Here is a 14,280-nt window from a genome sequence, read left to right on the forward strand (position 1 = left end):
TTGGGTTTTGTGTGTGTCTGGGGGGGGGGGGGGCGCATATACTGATACAACCCTAACATTTAAAAACTTCTCCTAACACTTAAAAACTATGTTCAGGATTACAATTCTATAAAAATAAAGCTTATTTTTTAACTGAAAATAATCTGGCCTCTTTTCTCATTCTTTTCATTTTATAATCATTAATGTTGATTATCTTCCTCTGCTCTTTCATGAGTGGGTTGGTGATTACCTTTTTCAGAATATCTAAGACTCTAAATGTTTTTTGGCTAGTCTTGTTTCTAAGTAAATACTTTTTCAAATCAGGCTTTATGAGACAATGGGATTATCAATTAGATGCTTTGCCGAATTTTCACTATATTAAATCCCTAACACAAAAAAAATCACACAAATACATCTGGCAGAATGTATTCTTTATAAATACCCAAAAGCTGCTTTTGCTCAAGATTACTACCTTGTTGTTTAGACACTCTCATCACATATCCCATGATTTCATCAGGGCTGAGCTTATTGACTCCGGACAAACCAGAACGACTCCAGAACTCTTCTCTTCTATAGAACTCATGCCAAAAATAGAGTCAGAAATAAAAGTTTCTAAGGAAGATAGTGGGGTGCAGGTAGTATAACAGAGCACACATGCAGTTTTGCTAGATTATAGATTTAGCAGCAAATCCTGGGAACAGAAAGCTAAATAATACTGGACTTACATTCCCTAAGCACCTTAGTTTTTATATACTATGTGCAATAATTAAAATCCTCATGCTATGTGGATGGTAGGTATGATTATATATCCTTAAGCTCTGGAGACAGTAATTACTTAAACAAGTGAAGTAGAGTTTAATGTTGACAACGCTTAGAATATGCTATTAAGAAACTGTTTCCATTTATTATAGAATCATGCCTACTCACTTCAAATGTATCAGGGCATTTCTCTGCGAGGTTGACAGTCTTCTCATTGTTTCAGAAACTAGATAGATGCACTAATTATTGAGCAAGTCTCAAATGTTCTAAAACTTGGCAGACAAAGAACTTCCTAGCGTTTAGTCCATTGCTGTTGTGCCAGAATTGGTGGATTTGCACCCAAAATGAAGATCAGTAACAGCATATATACTTATCATTTCCCTTTTTTCAAATAGTGACCACAATTTACTTCCTCAAAACATGGTCACTGAGAAATGCACCTTTAATGATGATCCCAGGAAAAAAGACTAAAAAGCCACTCACGTTTGAAAAGCTGTGCTACCTACCCCCATCAGAGCAGCAGTCCCCAACAATACAATCCTGAACTCAAGCTGGTGATGAGACTACAAGCAAAACGACTCCTTCCACCTCCCTTAACAGTGCTTCAAAATCCCACGAGGAATACTGTATCTTGATTGCAGTGGTGGTTACATATGATAAAATTGCACAAAACCACACACACATACTCGAGGGCTTGTAAAACCAGTGAAATATAAATAAGCCCGAGAACACAAATGTCAATTTCTTGGTTTTGATACATAACTCTAAGATGTTACCACAGGGGAGGCTGGGTGAAGGATGCATGAGGACTTCTCTGTACATTTTTTCCAACTTCCTATGAATCTACAGTTATGTCAAAAGAAATAGTTAAAAAAAAAAAAAAAAAACCGTGTCGAATCAGAATCTTTGAGAAAGAGTTCTATTGAAGGAGTGATGGCCCCTAAGGAAGAAGCAAATAAAAGTCCACACCACCATAGATTAGAATGCTTCTATAAGGACATTTTAAACCACAAGTATCTAATTACCTTAAATACCAAAGCAGATTAATTTAATAAGGTACATTCTAGTTTCTTGATTAAATAGCAGTTTTCATTTTGTTCGAGTTTCGTTCTGTTCTGAGTAGACAGATAATCAGGACGATCAGCCAGTTTTGTTCCTGGGCAGCAGAAAGGAGAAATCATAGAAAAATAATCTGTCCTGCCTGCCCTCTGCACTTCTCTTCTCCCATCTACAGCCTCCACCACAAATCAAATTTCTCCTCTAAACTTTTAAGTTTATACAATATTGTATCACAACTCATTTCTATCTATTGTTAGGAACCTTTACCACAATTGCAAAGGTTTGGGCTTGTTTTCAGGCCCAGGGGCACATATATGTTTTCGATTAAGAGATATTTTAAATCTTGGCTTCATTTGCTCCCAATAAGCCAGATTCTCCCTGTGCCTAAACTGTTCCTTGGCTATCCAGCACCTTTGGAAACGGCATTAACTCTTTCAGGCGGGGTGAATTTTATTTTGGAGTTAAGGAGTTTGTTATTAACAATTATCCCTCCAATACCTCCAACACATTCCACACCTGCAGTTATCAACAGACGAGGGCCTTTGGGAACTGTGATTAATAAACCTATTTTCAAATTGAGACAACATAAAATTTAAAATCTCTGGCCTACCGGTTCTCAAACTTGTCTTTATATTGAACTACTTGGTGGGCTTTAAAAATTACCGATGCCCGAGTCCCACCTTTAGATTCTGATTTAATTGTTATGAGGTGTAGCCTGAGCTTTGGGAGTTTTAATAGGATATGAGGTAATTCTTTTATGCAAAGTTTGACGATGACTGCTTCAGCACACAACTCTTCACATGGAGCACTTTTCAAATTTCATCATTCTTCCAAAAATGCATACAGAAAGAAAATAGTAATCATATGTTTGAGTACTTATGGTATCTAAGCATTGATTCAACTACAGCCTTACCAATTTGGGGATTAGGGCCTCCATTGCCAATACCCTTCCCTGACAATAAACTTTGGGAATGCATTTCAGATCTAGTAGAGGCCCTAACCACATTCAGATTCTTATCTCGTGCAAGCGGTGGGCTCATAGGAAAAACATCCTTACAGTACATATTTTTTTTTTAAATGGACTTTATTTTTTAGAGTCATTTTGAGTTCACAGCAAAACTGAGTGGAGGATACACAGATTGCCCATACATTCACTATCTCTACATAAGCACAGCCTCTCCCATTATTAACACCCCCACCAGAGTGGCACATTTGTTTCAACTGATGAACCTACATTAATACATCATCACCCAAATCCATAATCTTCATTAGGGTTCACTTTTGGTGTCGTACATTTTATGGGTTTGGACAAGAGTATAATGACATGTATCCACAATTATAGTACCATACAGAATAGTTTGTGCCCTAAAAATCCCTCCCTTTCCACTAACCCTAGCAACCACTAATCTCTACTGTTTCATAGTTTTACCTTTTCCAGAATGTCATATAGTGGGAATCATACAATGTGTAGCATCTTCAGACTGACTTCTTCCATTTAGTAATATAGAATAGTTTCCTCCATGCATTTTTATGGCTCATTTCTTTTTGCTGAATGACATTCTATTGTATAGATGTACCAGTTTATTTATCCATTCACCTTTTGAGGCACATCTTGGTTGCTTCTAATTTTTGGCAATCATGAACAGAGCTGCTATAAATATCCATGTGCACAATTCCATGGCCATAGTTTTCATCTCCTTTGGGTAAATACCAAGGAGTGTGATTTCTGGATTGTATGGTAAGAGTATGTTTACTTTTGCAAGAAACTGCCAAACTGTATTCTCAAGCGGCTGTACCATTTTGCATTCCCACCAGCGATGCATGAGAATTCCTATTGCTCCATATCCTTGCCAGCGTTTGGTATTGACAGTGTTCTAGGTTTTGGCCCTTCTAATAGGTGTATAGTGGCATCTTCTTTTCATTTGCATTTCCCAAAGGCATGTAATGTGAAGCATCTTTTACACTTGTATGCTTATGGTAATATGTAATCTTTGGTAAGGTCTTGGGCCCATTTTTTTATTTTTATTTCATTGGGGAAGAGGAACAGGACTTTATTGGGGAACAGTATGTACTTCTAGAACTTTCTTCCAAGTCAAGTTGTTGTCCTTTCAATCTTAGTTGTGGAGGGTGCCATTCAGCTTCAAGTTGTCCTTTCAGTCTTAGCTGTGAAGGGCGCAGCTCAGCTCCAGGTCCAGTTGCCGTTTCTAGTTGCAGGGGGCGCAACCCACCATCTCCTGTGGGAGTTGAACTGGCAACCTTGTGGTTGAGAGGACAAGCTCCAACCAACTGAGCCATCCGGGAGCTCAGCAGCAGCTCAGCTCAAGGTGCGGTGTTCAATCTTAGTTGCAGGGGGCACTGCCCACCATTCCTTGCGGGACTCGAGGAATGGAACTGCAACCTTGTGGTTGAGAGCCTGCGCTCCAACCAACTAAGCCATCCGGGAGGCAGCTAAGCTCAAGGTGCTGTGTTCAATCTTAGTTGCAGGGGGCGCCACCCACCATTCCTTGTGGGACTCGAGGAGTTGAACTGGCAACCTTGTGGTTGAGAGCCCACTGGCCCATGTGGGTATCGAACCGGCAGCCTTCGGAGTTAGGAGCATGGAACTCCAACTGCCTGAGCCACCGGGCCGACCCCTTGGGCCCATTTTTAAATTTGGTTGTTTTCTTATTGTTGAGTATTAAGAGTTCTTTGTATATTTTGGATAATACTCCTTTATCAGATATGTTTTGCAAATATTTTCTTCCAGTGTGCAGCTTGTCTTTTTATTCTCTTGACAGTATCTTTTGAGGAGCAGAATTTTTAATTTGAGTGAAGTCCAACTAATCAATTCTTTCTTCCATGGTTTGTGCCTTCAATAATCTAAAAAATCATTGCCAAACCCAAAGTCATCTAGATTTCCTCCTAAGTTATCTTCTAGAAGCTTTAGTTTTGTTTTACATTTAAAACTATGATCCATTTTGAGTTAATTTTTTTGTGAAGGGTGTTACATCTGTGTCTAGTTTCACTTCTTTGTATGTCAATGTCCAGTTGTTCCAGCACTATTTGCTGAAAACATTATCTTTGCTCCATTGTATTGCCTTTGCTCCTTTGCCAAAAATCAGTTGATTATGTTTATGTGGGACTATTTTGGGCTCTCAATTCTGATTCATTTATTTATTTGTCTATTCTTTTTATCAATACCACACTGTCTTGATTACTTACTGTAGCTCTATATTAAGTCTTGAAGTCAAGTAGTGTCAGTCTGTCATTTTTGTTTTTCAATGCTGTGTTGGTTATTCTGTGTCTTTTGCCTCTACATATAAACTTTAGAACCAGTTTGTCAAAATCCCCCCCCCAAAAAAAAAAAAAAATATCCCTTGCTGGGATTTTTATTGGGATTGCATTGAATCTACAGATCAATTTGGAAATAACTGATGTCTTGACAATATTGAGCCTTCTTATCCATGAACATGGGCTATCTTTGCATTTATTTAGTTCTTTGATTCCTTTTATCAGTTTTGTAGTTTTCCTCATATAGGTCTTGTATATATCTTGTTAGTTGTATACCTAAGTACAGTAGTCCCCCTTACCCATGGTTTTGCTTTGTGCAGTTTCAGTTACTAGCAGTCAACCACAGTCCAAAAACATTAAATGGAAAATTCCAGAAATAAACAATTCATAAATTTTAAATTGTGTATCATTCACTTCATCTCATCAGGTAGGCATTGTATCATCTCACATCATTACAAGATTAAGTACAATATTTTGAGAGACCACATTCACATAACTTTTGTTACAGTTCCACTTGTTTACTGCTGGTACATAGGAAAGTGATTGACACATATTAACCTTGTATCCTGCAACCTTGCTATAATTGCTTATTACTTTCAGGAGTTTGTTGCTTCTTTCAGATTTTCTACACAGACAACCTTGTTTTCTGCGAACAAAGACAGTTTTATTTCTTCCTTCCCAACATGTATCTTTTGCTTCCTTTACTTGTCATACTGCATTAGCTAAGACTTCCAATATGATGTTGAAAAGCAGTGGTGAAAGGGAACATCCTTGCCTTGTTCCTGATCTTAGTGGGAAAGCTTCAAGTTTTTCACTTAAGTATGACGAAAATATGTTAGTTGTAGGGTTTTTTGTAGATATTTTTTGAGAAAGTTCCTCTCTGTTCCTAGTTTACTGAGGGATTTCATCACCAATGAGTGTTGGATTTCGTCAAATGCTTCTTCTATCTTTATGCTCATGTGATTTTCCTTCTTTAGCCTGATGTGATGGATTACATTGATTTTTGAATGTTGACCTAGCCGTGCATATCTGGGATAAATCTCACTAAGTGGGATACACCCACTTAGTTAGGTGTATAATTGCTTTTATACATTATTGGATTCAATTTGCTAATATTTTGTTGAGAATTTCTGCATTTATGTTCATAAGAGATCTGTAGTCTGTAGTTTTCTTGTAATGTCTTTGGCTTTGATATTAGGATAACGCTGGCCTCATAGTATGAGTCAGGAACTATTCCTTCGGCTTTTATCTTCTGGAAGAGATCATAGAGTACCAGTATAATTTCTTCTTTAAATGTTTGGTAGAATTCCCAGTGAACAAAACTGGGACTAGTCTAGTACTCTCTTTTTTGAAAGGTGAATAATTATTGATACAATTTCTTTAATAGATATAGGCCTACTCAAATTGTCTATTTTTTCTTGTGTGAGTTTTAGCAGATTGTGTGTTTCAAGTAATTGGTCAATTTCATCTAGGTTATCACATTTGTGGGCAGAGAGATATTCATAGTACTCCTGTGTTATCTTTTTAATATCCATAGGATCTGTACTGATGTCCCCTCTTTCATTTCTGATATTAGTAACTTGTGTAAAGAATATTCTTTTAATAAAAGTTTTAATATGTGCTCGCTTTGGCAGCACATATAATAATAAAAGTTTTAATACTTAAATGAACTAGATCCTCTCAAGAAAACTGGGTATTACAGATTTCATTTTTTTAAAGCAATGGTACAGTATCAAAACCTGTATTTTCCACAATTATTAAAACTAGTATTAAAGAAGATGTGAGAAAATATTTTCATAGTACCTGTGGATCACTGTCATAATTCCAAAGGGAGCAGAGAAAGATGTGAAAAAAAGAACTTCATGATTAAGGGTGATTACAAATTGGCAATTTAATTTCCACACCATTGAATAACAGCACCTAGTCCCAAGCTTATTAGTTTTGAACAAGGGCTACTACTCAGAACCTATTTTGCTTATCCATCCAATTCCAAACTGATTTAAAGGGAAGAATTCAAATGAGAGCAGCATATAAAACTCGAATTTTAAAATACAAGAAAAAAATTCTTGATGCCTTGGACATTATTAAGTCAGGACTCTCTAAAACACAGATAATTATTAGGAGGGCATAAAGAGAAGTTGTTTCCCTATGGCCCAGTAATTCAATTCTTCTGTATTTTCCCTGGAAAATTTGAAAGTATGTCCCAAAGGGATATTTACAAAGATGTTCAATGCAACATTGCTACGACAGGGGAAAACTGTTACAAATAAGGGAAAATAATGTTATATACATATCATGAAATATATACATACTCATATATACATATGTACATATACACGTGTGTATATATACACACAGTGGGTCTGCAGAACACATGTAAATATCACTCTTGTAAAAAATGATAAAACTATATCTTTATAGGCCCATTTATGTTTATAAATGCACAGAAAAAGGTTTGGAAAGCTACATTCCAAAATAACAGTAATTACCTCTAGAATGTTTTGTTGCTCAATGGGGGGTTTTAATATCATCTGTAACATTTTAATTTTTGAAATAGTGAGAATGAATTAATATTCTATCATTGAATTTGGAAAATACCCAAAAACATGCTTTAAGAAATCAAACATAGCAAAAGTATACCTACCTTGACACTGGCAGGCGCCAACAAAGAAGCTTAAATGACATATATCCTCTTTCCCCAGTGGAAATGAGCAGAAAGCAATGGAGAGTTAGGAGCAGAATATTCTGGTCAAATATGCATCTGGGGTGGCTGCTCCTTAACCAAAGGGAATTCTTGCTGTCTTCTTTCTCTGGGATAGGTGTGTTACCACTATTTAATTGAGCACACACACACAGGTGTTTACCTGCATCTTGATAAATGGAGGCACTGGAAGGATGTCACCCAAGGAGGGGGATAATATATATGCTTCCATGTGACAGCAGAGGATAAAAATAAACCCACTGATAATTCAACATCAGTATATGTTTTACCATCTTGTTGATGAAAACAGAATTGCTAATTTCAAAATATCAGTTAAAAGATGCTAGTCAAAATATTTATATACAATCTATATAATCTGATGTTTCCACTCCTACAGATATGTTCTTTACAATAATCATCTTTCACAATTGTTATCATCTTTTATGGTATATGCCTGAGTCCCAAGATGATAGCCTGTAGGTAGTATGTGGCCTCCAGATGTAATTTGTTTTGCCTCTGTTGTATTGTCCCCATAGTATTTTGAAAAGACTATTTCACATAAAAATCCAGACTTCTACTTATCTTCATCTAGTAACTGGGCTTTGCTGCATGGCAACCACTGGCTGAAGAATTGTCTCGTAGAGATAGGGCAAGCACTTTCCATCATCCCGGTCTCCATCATATTCTCTATTGCTCCCCAACCCTGAGGCTGGGAGTCAGTTGCCATTATCATTCTGCTTCTGCTGTTGTTTTTCTCACAGTAAAGAAGAAAATTAATACTTGTACTTACATCTCTACCAAAAGCGGGAAAACTAAAGATACACAGATGGTCAAATGTTTCAAGGGAAATGAGAAAGAGGGAATTTTTCCATGAGAATGAAGAACATTCCCACATGTCTAATTTGCGAGCAAAGTATGCTTCTGATGAACGAATATAACTTAACAAGCCATTATGAAACTATTGGCCAAGTCTCTCAATTATTATCTTCCCGTTCATAGCAGGCATTTGAATTTGCAATGCCTGGCTTACGTAACACTTATGGATATGCCACGAACAAGAAGATACAGAGGCAGTAAAAAAGCAAACACAAGAATTGGAGTTTTGTGAATTACACATATATTGACCTACGTGAAATTAAAATTTACCACATGATCAATTCTAAATATGCTTATTGAGCACCAACTACATATAGTAGATATTGCATATTGTGTTACAAGGACGGAAGGAAGTAAAACAAACTCATAGTTCTTACCATCTAAGAGCTTGCATTTGAGAGTAGGAAGGGGTGAGGAAGAAAAGCATAGATAAGTATAAGTTACTCTACTAGGAAGGCAAATTAAGATCATAGGACAAATAGAAACAAAGCCCTGTGAGAAGTGGGAAGAGGGAGCAAGACAGGCAGATCAGGAACAGCTTCAGGGAGAAGGTAGCATGTGAGCTGGGTCTTCACAATTTCTGAAGGATGAGATGACAAGGTGGCAGTAAAACAGGCAATTGTAGGGAGTGTTGAGGAAACAGTAATTCCTGCAGGGCGCCTGCAGAGCAGTGCACGTGTGGTAAGAAGAGTGGGAGAGGAAGCTGGACAAGTAGTTGGGATCATGTTACTGACAGACTTCATTGCCACACTGATGAGTCTGTCCTTAATAAGGTGGGTAATGGGGAACATCTCAGTGAAGTAGGTAAGGTGCTTGTCATTGGAGCTAAAGCAAATAGGCTATTACGTTAGACGTAAAATTACAAATGACAGAAAACAAAACTATTTCCATCAGCTATCTGAATAGCAATACGTGAATGATTTTCTCTACCCTAAGGTCTCTCCAATCTCTGCTCCAAATATCAAGAGTTTCAAATTGGCAGCCATCAAGTCTGAAATGGCAGGCAGGCTCTATGGGCCAAATCACTTACAAAACCCCAGCAAACCAAACAAAAAAACATCAAAAGAAGTTCCGGTGCTGAAACACTGACGAGCTCACATAAAAATCCAGATTCCTCACTTTTCTTGAAAACCCAGAAGATCTGGCAACACAACACCCACATTCCTACATGGCCACAGTCTGCTATGCCTGAGCAGGTGCCACCTTCCATTTCATCAGACCTACCTTGTTCTCCAGTTTGCCAGTTATCGCCCTGTGGCTCCCCTGTTACCTGTCCGACTCTGAATGTGTGGCCATTGCCACACAGAGAAGACATGCCCTCTATTTATTCACTCTACAGATATATGAGCCATGCACTGAGCTACTACATACTGTAAAACAAAAATAATCATTAGACATACCTAGTCAAGAAATAGGAACTGACTGTCAGAAATAACAGATCTGAGATTGGGATTTCAAGTCATGGTGGAAGAGATTATTTCAATTCTTCAAATATCATAGGAGAGGCATCTGTAATCCAGATCAATATTGTCAAAAACAAGAATGTGAGTATTTAGTAGAAAGTTCAAGCTTTTTAAGTAGAAGACTCAAAGTCAAGTCTTTCTCTACATAGTAAACCACTCAATCTACAAGCTCTTCATAGGATCACTGATGCAAGATCCAGTTACTGGCAGGCAGAGGGCTGTTCCCACAACTGCAAAAGCTCAGCCCCAGACAGGAGGATGCTTCTTGACTCTGGTCTAACGTGAGAGCAATGGAGCCTGAGAACTGAGGTCAGATCAGTTGTGGAGGTGCAGGTGCATAAATATCCTGGTACAGAGGCCAGAGGCCTCCGATCATAACTCTCAGCCACATGTGGTCCAGGGAACCATGAGTCTCTGGCCGCTCTGGCACTCTAAGACACGCCATGCTTCTTTGCTTTGTCAGAATCCCGTCATGCAGAATTTACCAGGAAAGATCTGCCTCTGTTATTTGATTACTGTCAACTCTTTTGATAGTTCACCTCTATGCTGTGCTGGTTCTTAAGGGCCTGTCACTATCTAAGCATGTCTATTTAAAGGATGCCATTGGTAGTGTTCCTTCATTGCTAGAAATTAGGCAAGTATAGGAAGTGGCAGAGGGATGAGATACAGGAGATTTACAATTTATAAGAGTAAAAGATAGCATTGAATACCTATCATGAGAGACCTGGTAAATTAAATTATGGTGAAGACATAAAATAACATATTCTGCAGCTCTAAAAGAGAAAGGGATGGAATGCTACTGAGCAATAAAAAGGAACCATTGATACACATAACAACTTGAACGACTGTCAAGGGAATTACGCCATGTGAAAAAAGCCAAAAAGCCAAAAAGCCAATCCCATAAAGTCACATACTATATGATTTCATTTATATAACATTGTTTAAATTATAAAATTACAGAAATGGAGAACAGATTACTGGTTGCCAAGGATGGATACTCAAACCTGCACAAGTGATAATAAAATTGTATAGAAATACATCCGCACAATTTATATTCCATGCAATAGAATGGAAATATAGATGAAGCAATTTCTAAAATTGTTCGGTAAAACTCCTTACCATAAGAAGGTACCTTTGGAAAAATTAGAGAAAGGAAAGGGGGAGAGGGAAAATGAGAATGATAATGTTCTATGCATGATTTGAATGACCTCTTTAGACACACTATTAAAAAGAAAAAACAAAGTAGTGTGTGTAGCACGCTACCATTTGGGTAAACCGAAACAAAAATGTTAATAATACTCAGTCCTTACCCTCAGAATTTTTCCTAAAGCACACAAAACAGGCAACACTGGTTGCCTCTATAGATCAGGTAGTGGGAGGCTGAGGGTTGGGATGGAAGGGAGACTTTTAATATATATACTTTTGAACCTTCTGAATTTTATACCATGTGAATGTATTATTTATTCATAAAATTACTATTTTCTTCCAGAATATGTGAAGATCAAGGCAAATCAAAGCTTCAGTGCCTTCACCTTTATTCACGCCTGTGGTCTGGCAACTGCCTTCTGTTGCTACTCATTCCCCCCTGGGTACTTATTAGTCGACCTTTGCACCTAGGCCTCTTATGCCTCCATACTGATTCTGAAGATCAGTTTCTAGTCACCTGAAAATGCTTCTGAATTATTACCCACAAACTGCACTATTTCATAAGACATAGCTCAGTCTACAGTAGCTGGCTATATAAGGTGACAATTATCGTCAAGCAAAAACTTTGAACTTCAAAAGCGCATGAAATTTGTCAAAAAGTAATGACGATGATGATGATAGCTACCAATCTTTGAGCTTTTACCATGTGTTTGGTACTGTGTCAAGCAGCTTACAAGCATTATCTCAATTTACTACTCATAGCAACCTTTAATAGAAGGTAAGTTTTGTTATTTTGCTTTACAGAGGAGGAAAATGAAGCTCAGATATGTTAAATGATTTGCTTAAGGTCACATAGCTCCTAAGAGAGAAGCCTGAACTTACATGCGGGTCTGTCAATACTAAAAAGAAGGAATCATACTTCTATGGCTCAGTAAAATTCATCTGTTTTGGTAGCTCTAAACTCTAAAATCTAGCTGAAACAGCTGTACGGTCTCTTTGTAGCTGACAATCTGTTTCTTCTATAGTCCTAGCAGTAAGCCAGGCTCTAGATACCTATTATTACCAAAATATCTGCAAATTGAATAGTGAGCAGGATAAAATACTTAACAAAAAGCTGAGGGGCCTCCAAAGTAAGAAAACCTAGGCGCAAATTTTCAGTCAGTCCAATTCAGAATTTCATACTTGGTCTCCAGATGAGATGGCACTTACTTTGGTTTGCCCAATCAACAATCAAGAGTTCTTTCACTAGGGAAATGAATCCATCCAGAACATTTAAGATTTTATCTTTATCAATAAACCTCTGAATTAATCATTGGTATGTGAATCAAATTCAAATTTCTAGAAAAGTATGTGAATTATATAAGGGTCAACAGATAGACTACTGCGTATTACTGACGGCTTCTGATCTCTGTAATGAGTCACAACATATTTTGACTATGACAACTTAACCCTAAATAAATGACTCCCAAACAGAAAAATTTCTGCATGTCATCTACCAAGTTATTTGCACAAGGAGTTTACAAGTAGAGTTGAATCATTAAAGTGAGAGGTTTTACATGTAGCTTAAAAGATCTGAAATATTAAAGATATCAGAAACTTTCCCACAAATCATTCTATTTTCTTTTAAGACATGAGACACCACAAAAGATTTTAAATAAACTTATTATGATTAAAATAAAAATTTTAGAACACGTACCAAGCAGCTTTCTGAGATAAGGAAAACAATGTTAATAAAATAACAGTAAAATGCTAGCAAATAAATGGAACCCAAGTTCGGTCCTCTGTATTTCAAGGACATCTCTTAAGAAAGTTTAGATATATATGCTATGAAAGCATTTTCTATCCACACCAAATTTCTCTAAGATGTCCTTGGACTTTCTAGTGTATTCTTCTTCTGATGATAATGTAAATTCAAGAATTTCTTAACAGTCTCATTAGCGGACTACTAAAGTTAAATATCAACTGACAGTCTCTATTTTGTTCTTTTGGCGCCTAATCCTGGTTCTCGTTAATTTCCTTTCATTGAGGTTATCTGCTATGCCAGTTTCTTAAGGTAGGCAACGTTCTATTTCATCCCCTAAGCCCATGCTAATCGGTATCTTCCAAAAATCGGTAGAGGCCATTCCTGACTCTGTGAACTCTTCCCAGCCCTGCTTGACATCATACCACAGACACAAAGCCATGGTTGCAAGGCAAAAACATGACAGATTTTAAGCAATTAATGGGGTGATTACCACTTCGCATTTCACTGGCATTCTGAACACTACCAGTCAGAATATAAAAAGGTTATGAAGACTGAAGTAAAACCATCCTCTATAAGAACATACATGCCTCCATTTTCTTCCGAACTAGTGAACACACTCTGGAAATTTTGTTTTTGATAAGAATAGACAGTCAGTAGATTCAGTAACTAGTAAGTGAGTCTTTTTACATACAATAATTCTACTGGCTATCTTGTGATGTACTTTCACTCAACACAACAAAGGCGGTTGAGAAAGATCGGTATATAGAAATGAACTGCCGGCCAATAAGCAACCAAAGTAGCTTGTTAAATACTACAAACAGTGGAAATTATTTGGCAAATTGTACATTCAATATTGACTTGTTAGTGAACTGAAAGCCTCTTATGTGTAAACATTTAGAATTTCAGGGAAGATAAAAGCATAGAAAGTAGTCAGGATTTCCCATTAAATTAATCTTCAGTTCCAGAATTTCAAGTTTTTGAACACAAAGTGGTACTATTCAAATGCTAATAAACGTTATCTCTATATACACAGTATTTAATGTAGGTCATAAAACTACAAGGTTTTTGTCTGTAGCCCGAAAGTGGACATTTCAAAATATCCCAGCCTTTTGTGAACCAATTTACAACTTGCTGAGTTGGATTCCAAAGTACAAGTGACGTCTGAAGGAAGAAGGCTCGTCTCTGTCTTCTCTTGCTAGAAAATAACATTGTTTTCTTTGCAGAATGAAAAAGGGAAAAGAGCTCCTTTTCTGTTTTTAAATAGGAATGATATTTGGGCTTTA

The sequence above is a fragment of the Rhinolophus sinicus genome, linkage group LG03, assembly GCF_036562045.2.
Source record: "Rhinolophus sinicus isolate RSC01 linkage group LG03, ASM3656204v1, whole genome shotgun sequence".
Classification (NCBI taxonomy): domain Eukaryota; kingdom Metazoa; phylum Chordata; class Mammalia; order Chiroptera; family Rhinolophidae; genus Rhinolophus; species Rhinolophus sinicus.